Source organism: Oreochromis aureus, linkage group 3 (assembly GCF_013358895.1).
Source record: "Oreochromis aureus strain Israel breed Guangdong linkage group 3, ZZ_aureus, whole genome shotgun sequence".
Lineage (NCBI taxonomy): Eukaryota > Metazoa > Chordata > Actinopteri > Cichliformes > Cichlidae > Oreochromis > Oreochromis aureus.
In genome coordinates, this window is record NC_052944.1 from 29,634,970 (window position 1) to 29,643,330 (window position 8,361).

At 37.0% G+C, this 8,361-nt stretch overlaps 1 long non-coding RNA gene across 1 annotated transcript; it reads left to right on the forward strand.

Annotated features, from left to right (window-relative positions):
* Positions 1–4,643: 4,643 nt before the first annotated feature.
* On the forward strand, positions 4,644–5,570 carry LOC120439167. Its single transcript, XR_005612434.1, has 3 exons — positions 4,644–4,750; positions 5,115–5,150; positions 5,365–5,570. It is a non-coding gene; the product is annotated as an uncharacterized LOC120439167 (long non-coding RNA).
* The last annotated feature ends 2,791 nt before the right edge of the window (positions 5,571–8,361 follow it).

Here is an 8,361-nt window from a genome sequence, read left to right on the forward strand (position 1 = left end):
CGGCCTAGTTGGACCTTTCTGTGTTCAGCTTGCATGTTCTACTTGTGCCTGTGTGGGTTCTCTCAGAGTACTCTGCTTCCTCCTACAGTCCAAAGACATGCATGGCTGTGTATGTGAGTGTCCATAGTCATCTGACTCTGTGTTAGCTAACACGTTCCGAGTGTATCCCACCTTTTGCCATGTGACAGCTGGGGTTTGCATCTGAAGTTCTCATAGTTGTCTGAATTGTTGTTAAAGCTGCTTCTTTGATTTTTATACTTTTGCACTTATCCACTCAAACTCTGTGGTCCTCCAGTGAGATTATTTTACTAGTCCCACACTTCCACTTAAAACCTAAAGGCCACAGGTCTTTCTCAGAGTCTTCCCTCTTTTGTAAAGTCCCCCTTCTCTTTGGAAATTTTTTAATCAATCTTGAAGATCTAGGTATTTTCACAGGCTTTTGGGTCATTTTGAAACTGGCTACGGGTCTGTTCTGTCTTAGTTTATCTTGGTTCTTTATGTTATGTGTGCATGTGTGTGTATATGTATATATGTAAACATGCACATGTGAGTAATCTGTTTGTATATCCTGTATGTGTTCCCTGTCAACATATGACGCAATAAATAGTAACTCAGGAACGATTAAAGGTGATATCACTGCTACAGGAGACTTTACATTTTATTTCATGTGCCATTTTGGCTTGATAGTTATTATGGTGGTTATTAAAGAAGTCAGTACCATGATTTTAAATGTTTTCTGCAATTTAAAATATCTAAACTTTAAGGACATTATCTGTGTAGAAAAACAGTTTGAGTTATCTGACACGATACTAAACAGTATACAAACTCAAAGAGTTTACACCCATAAAATTTTGTAAAGTGTATGACAAAAGTCATCTGCTCATAAACACATTAGTTCTGGTGTGGCATGATGTCTGATTCCTGACTGAAAACAAAGTAGAAGGAAAAAGTGCTAGAATCAACACTGAAGGGCTGAAATGCCGACACATTACAGTTAAAAGTACAGCTACAAGTATTACATATGACTTTCTATATGTTTTAGTTGCATATCCTCCCAAGAGCCAGAAATTCATTTTAGTCCTCTGTGGGAGAATATATTTGCTTTTAAGGAGGATAGATGGATGTCCACTACAGTGGCACCGTGGTTAGCACTGTTGCCTCACAGCAAGAAGGTCCTGAGAAGATCAATTCCACCACCAAGCTGGGGTCTTTCTTTGTGGGGTTTGCATGTTCTCCCCACATTTGCGTGGGTTCTCTCCAGGTACTCCAGCTTCCTCCTGCAGTCCAAACATATGCAGTTAGTGGGGATAGGTTAACTGGTAACTCTAAATTGTCCATAGGTTTGAATGTGGGTGTGAATCTGAGTGCAAATGGTTGTCTGTCTCTGTGTGGATAGACATCCATAACCCTAACCTATAACAATAACAAAACTGCTCCACGATATATTTTCAGATTGTCTCCCAGTTTCTCACTGTTACAGAACCCATAGATGTGATTTGTCATATGTTTTTCCAAAAGCCAAAACACATGGACAAAACAGTCATTCTGTGCATCATTTTGTAAAACACAATTGGTTTTATGTTTATCTAAATTACATTATGAGTGAAAGAATATAAAATACAAACTCTTGCAGCATAAGCTACATAAATATTTACTGAGTTGTTTTCCTGATATTATATAACTTTTTAAAAATCTGCTAAATTAAAAAAATGTAACAAACATGAACAAATCAGAAGGTGCTATTACATAATTATATAAACAGTTATCTATGAATGCCTTAGTTTTAGAGCTGCATTTTAAGCAGCCGAGAAAAGCTTAGTGAGTGAGCAGGACTCACTCACACGTTAGTTTCACTCGCTTCCTGTGGGTGAATTTATCACCAAACCACAATTTCTTCATAATGGAAAAACATTTTAAAAGAGTCTGCATTGATGTAATGGGATACCTAACATTAGTGAAGTTCAGCTTTATCAGTTAACGTAAAAAATTGAACTGTTTTAGACACACATTTCACACATTTTTGTGAAAAAGTGCCAGGATCATTAACATGTGAAAATTTATCCCGGGTATGTATGGCACCTCTGTTTATCAGTATAATTTGATAAGTTATTCATCTATTAATGGTTTTTTAAAGTGCCTATAAAACTTGGTCGCCGTTGGTCGCATTCTCTCCCAGCTGTCTTCAAGTCAAGTCAAGTGGCTTTTATTGTCATTTCAGCCATGTGCAGTGGTACAGTACAGAGTGAAATGAGACTGCATTCCTCCGAGACCCTGCTGATCACATATAACGGACATATATAATATAATAATATAAAACGCAATGTGCAAAAAAGTGCAAAAATAAACAAGATAAGACCGTGCAACACTAGACAGAGCAGGACGATACAGACACAAGACAGTGCAATGGAAGTAAGCAAAATGCTGAGTATTGTGCAAAAGTAACTTGTAATTACTTTTCTTAATTTATCCATCTACATCAGTTCCAAGCCATCATTTGAATAAGAGAGTAACCATATACCATAAAAATCTGAGTGTACAGTAGTTGTGCCTACAATCACTAATGATGGTTGTGAGTGTAATTATTATTGCTGGTAAACCTCATACCGAACCGAACATGCAGACAAGTAGCAGACGAAGACCACAAAATGTTCTTAGTGAAGTTTTTAGGCATTATTATTATTTTTAATCATTGCATTTATTTCAGTATTTAAAACACTTCCAGGAATACTGCATTTCAAAGGTTTTGTCTGGCTTTAAAGTTTGATATGTTAAAACTCTCAACTATAATTAACAAAGAAAAAGAGTCCATTGATGACACTCTCAGCAGCCGTAAAAATCACATTACTAACTTATAACATTATAACTTGGTGTTAGCTTGATATTTGTTAATAATTTGAAGACCCATATGAGTCTACAGGAAAAAAAAGTAAAATAAAAACTTTTCACAAACTTAGGTCTGCCTGTTCCTCATCTCCCAGCATCTTTAAATTAATTTACAGGGATCACAAACACCTGTTATAAGTTCCAGTAGAGTAACAGCATGCAGTCAGAGCGGAGTTTACTTTTACTGTTTAGATATTTGTTGATATTTACTGGGGTTTTTTTTTTTTTTTTTTTAAAATATTTTTGCAATAAAGTTCTCAAACTTTTACACAAAACATCAAATTTTGCTTCCTGTAAATGGCATCTATTCAAAACCCTGCAAGAATACCACAGACCTCATGGCGTTCCTCTGCTACAACCTGCCCCATTACTGGGGTGTGTTGTAACACATGCTGCAGATAATTATAGCAATTAGACAAAAGAAGCAAAAACTGAGTCCACACCAGAGAAAGTACTTCAAGAAGTGGTTTAGTGGAATAAAGGTTTTTGTGTTTATTTCTCTACGACTGGCCATAATTCAAATTCACTCTTTTGTGCAGGTGTGCAAATTAGTTTAACAGAAAAAACTTTCACAACACCACAAATACTTCATAAACAAAATTTTTTATAATTGGTCCCATGCGAAAAAGATATACATTTGTGTGATAGGGTGTGGTCTGCGGTGTGGCTGCAAGGGATGGGTGAACCACTGGGTTCAGGCTGTAGTGTCACTGGAGGTCACTGGATCCTTTCATTATGATCATGCATCCCCTATTTTTAAGGTAGCTGCCAGGGCTGGAAGAGGAGACCGGTAGCTGAGCATGGGTCATACTTGCTACAGTCTCATTTAAAGCTTACATATTATCTGTATCAAAAATACAATAGCAGTGTGCATGTAACCCTAGAGTATAGGCTTAGTGTGCCCAATGACTGCACAGGGTAATTTTACCCAAACTTCCTCTGGCTTTGAGCTGCCAAGTGGCTCCATACAGACAAAGGTTTTTATCATCTGAGGTCAGAGTCTTTAGGGTTAGTTTTCATTTCTTTAACAGGTTTCTCTTTCTTTTTCTTCTGATTGCCTTCATTTTTTCATAAGACATTCTTTTTGCATTTTTTCTGTTACTCTGTCAGCCTTTGCAATGATTTGTAGTATTAGCTCAGTGTTATGTGGCAGATCACATGTTCCTTAGTCACTAATTTAACTGACTCACCCTTCTTTGAGACTTCATCAGATGCTTTTTTGTTGTAAATATCAGCAGACACACCTGTATCATTCTTTCTTTTCCACTATCTAGGCATGCTGTAAAAGTATAAGCATATGCAAAATTAATAAACTATTCATACTTCGGGGAAGGGGATGGTTGTAACACTTTTAAAACCTACGTTAGAACCCACCCAACCTTGTCAGTCATTGTTTAACTAACTGTATTTGCGTATTGCATTAAAATAAGCAGGGGGAAAACGCATTACAGTTTAATGTAAGTCATTTTATCTGTAGCTGTTTAATTACTTAACAAAGTTAAAAAAAATAAATACTTTCGTAATGCAAATTATCATCGGTGTGTTTGTATTGTTTAGTTTCACTATATTTGTGTGACAGGTCATTTGATAAAAACTGCTTGATAAGTTTGTGCAGCACCAGGACAGTATAAACATGTCACAGTATGCTGCGGCCAGATATTGTTAAGGTGTGTTAGTTCTGTTGAAAAGGGAAGGAAGCTGAAAAGAAGAAGTGTTAAAATGTTTTTGTTTCCTTCACAGCTCTTTGGTATCTGCTGTGCTGCTGCTTCACTCTCTCTCTTTACAGAAAAGTTGTAGAAGTTTTCAGACGTGTCACTGCTGGATGTGAGGATGGGAGCCACTTTGCTCTGTGAGCTGGGCCTATTCTGTGAGTACATCACTGACTTCTATTGTTTGATTCATACTGATCCATAAACATGTTTTAGTAAGAAGAACAGAGCATCAGTCATTTGCACCATTTCTGGTCATGTGATCAGAGGACTCTCATGTTTGTTACCAACATGGTTGTTTGTAGACTGGATTAGATTTTAGTGCAGTGACTCAGATCAGAGTGGAGCTGGTTTAGTTTATCTAAGAAAGGTTTGTTTCTCCATCAGTGATATTTTGATGCATTTAAAATCATAATATAAAATGTCACCAATCGTAGTAGACACTGGTAAAACCTCAAGTGTTTTATTTTTGCCATACTTGATTATTTGAACCACTGTCTGAAGTTTCTGTCTTTGTTGTAGTGCTCTGTACACTCCTCTGCACTGGACACACTCAAGGTGACTGAACGGTTGTTTTATTTTATTTATGATTTTTTTATCTCCACATACTGCATCCCTCTTTAGCATTTTATCTTTCTGTAATTCTGTATTTATTTATTCAGAACTGACATATTAACTTAAAAAAAACAAACATTTTATGAACACAAACACAGATTGTTTCGTGCATAAAAGAGTTTCAGATTTCTAATGGTGTGATTGTGTTGGATTCTAGATGCTGTGCTAACTATTGAACCCAACTGGTCCAGTTTTGTTATTCAAGAGTTTGTTATCTTCATATGTGACATGAATGAAGGTGAAGACACTGACTGGGAATACAAAATCAACAAGGATAGTCAAGAATTTGTTTCCTACAACGCACACAAAGTCTATGCATTAGAAATTAGCTCTAAGGGTGACAGTGGTGAATATCAGTGCTCTGGTCGCAAAAAAAGAGCTCACATGACACAAAGAACAGTAATACTGTCTCTATAACTGCATTAGGTAAGTCCTCTGTGAACAATAGCATGGATTGTTCTGTTCAAATACTCATCTGAATAATAAAGTAGATTTAATTAATGTTGCTACTGAAACTTTTTCCCCGATGCATGAAACGTGAAGCTTCAAACAGGACCACTGTATTTTACCTGTTATTTTGCCCATGCAATGCTAACATAATGCTAAATACTCCCTCACTGTTTAATCCATCATTACTAGATGTACCATTGTAGATACAAATAATAACAAAACAAACACAAAATAAAATAAGACACATTATAAATTTCCAATAATTTAAGGTGAAAACTTATGATGCTTCCAAAAATTAGAATCTTCACGAATCAATCATTCAGTGTTAGATTGTGTGTGTGACTTCTTCGGGCCAGAAAATAGACAAACAGTTATACTGATCTTATCTGATCTGGAACCTGAAATGCAGAACATTAAAACATAGTTTAAATCTAGATATATATCTTTTTTTTTTTTTTTTTAATGGATCACAATGCATATTTCCTTCACTTCTTTTTCATAACATCAGATAATCCCAGGGCCACACTGACAGCAGGAACAACAATCATACCAGTAGGGGGCAGTGTGACACTGAGCTGCTCTGTGCAGAGCTCTGATGGATGGAAATATGAGTGGTTCAGACAAAACCAAAGAACATATGAAGGTCAAACCAGAGATCAACAAAACAGAGATATCAGAGTATCTCAAGGAGGAATCTACAGCTGCAGAGGAACAAGAGGAAACCCAGTTTACTACACTGATATAAGTGATGATGTCACCATTGAGATAACCTGTGAGTTCAGTCATTTAGTTTGAAATATACATTCACTCATGATTTTCAAACATACAATGTGAAGTTTTCTGTGTTGATTTCATGTTTCTTGTTGTATCTCAACTGTTAATATGTGTAAACAGTTTCCAATAAAGTTGTTGTAAAACAACAACCCAACTGGCCTCAGATATTCAGAGGTGAGACGATCACTCTGACATGTGAGGTGCAGGAAGGAGGTGAAACCACTGAGTGGGAGTATGAATGGAGAGGACCCAGGACACCCACACAGTGGACACACAATAATGATGTGACATTCAGAGTTTCTGAGTCCAGCAGTGGAGACTACATGTGTGAGTCGACGCAGAGATGACTCATATTCTTCAACAGAGTGGAGTGAAGCCTTCACATTGTCAGTATCAAGTAAGTTTGTGTTTGTATATACAATATTATTATGATTATTATTATTATTATTATTATTATTATTATTATTATTATTATTGTAGTATTTTGAGGCAATTGAACCTAGTGAGTTGAACCACCTAACTATATAAATGGTAAATGGCCTGTATTTATATAGCGCTTTACTAGTCCCTAAGGACCCCAAAGCGCTTTACATATCCAGTCATCCACCCATTCACACACACATTCACACACTGGTGATGGCAAGCTACGTTGTAGCCACAGCCACCCTGGGGCGCACTGACAGAGGCGAGGCTGCCGGACACTGGCGCCACCAGGCCCTCTGACCACCACCAGTAGGCAACGGGTGAAGTGTCTTGCCCAAGGACACAACGACCGAGACTGTCCAAGCCGGGGATCGAACCGACAATCTTCCGATTATAAGACGAACTGTCAACTCTTGAGCCAAGTTCGCTAAGCTAAAATATTGAAATTTCAATAATCCCATCCATCCATCTTCTCCCACTTATCCAGGGCCGGAAGAAGATGGATGGATGGGATTATTGAAATTTCAATAAGTGTAGTTTTGTCAATAATGAATACTGGAAGGTTTAACCAGAAGGAAAACCATGACTTGTATTTTTGAAAAAGGGTCCAAAGCTGGGCCCAACTCAATCCAACAGTAACATATGATCTAAAAGCCTAAAAAGAACAAAGTTTTGCACTTTGCAGAGGATTTAAAGACATAAAAATACTTAATTAAATATCATAAAGAACATCATAAAGAAAGCATAAGGTCATAAATTGCTGTTAATGTGTTTTTGTTTCTACTTGATGAAACATCATGTGCGTCTTCTTCTGTATTAATGCATGCTATAATTATTGAATTATGTGGCTACTTACTAGATAATAAAAAAGACAGAAATGATGAAAGAGTAAAGCCATTAGTGTTAAAGCTGCTCAGAACCTTTAAATGTGTGGTCACAGGAAATGACCATCAATACTGCTAGAGCATCATACACTGAAGAAAAGGTCAAGGTCTAATTTAAGGCAGATAATAGCCTTGCATGCCTTAGGTAACACAGACCAGGGCGGTGTGATCCTGGCCTGTAAATTGTGATGTTGAATAATATGTCTTTTTTTTCTCCTGCCTTTGTTCAACATACAACAGCAGTTAAACCAAAGGCCCAACTGACTAATAACAGCAGAGACATTCCAGTAGCAGGCAAAGTGACTCTGAACTGCTCAGTGAACCTGTCAGCTGAATGGAAATACTACTGGTACAGAGGTAATAAATCCTCTGAACCCCTGACCACACAAGATGCTGCTCTTTCAGACGGACAAATCAGTGTCTCACAGGAAGGACTCTACAGGTGCAGAGCAGGAAGAGGAAACCCAGTTTACTACACAGACTACAGTGATCCAGTCAACATTGATAAAAACAGTGAGTTTGACTGAAAATTAATGAGTATACAACCTTCAAAAGATTGTTGTGAGCCTTTCAGTTTGGCAATATTCAATATGATATTTGTATAGTATTTAAAGTTTGAATAG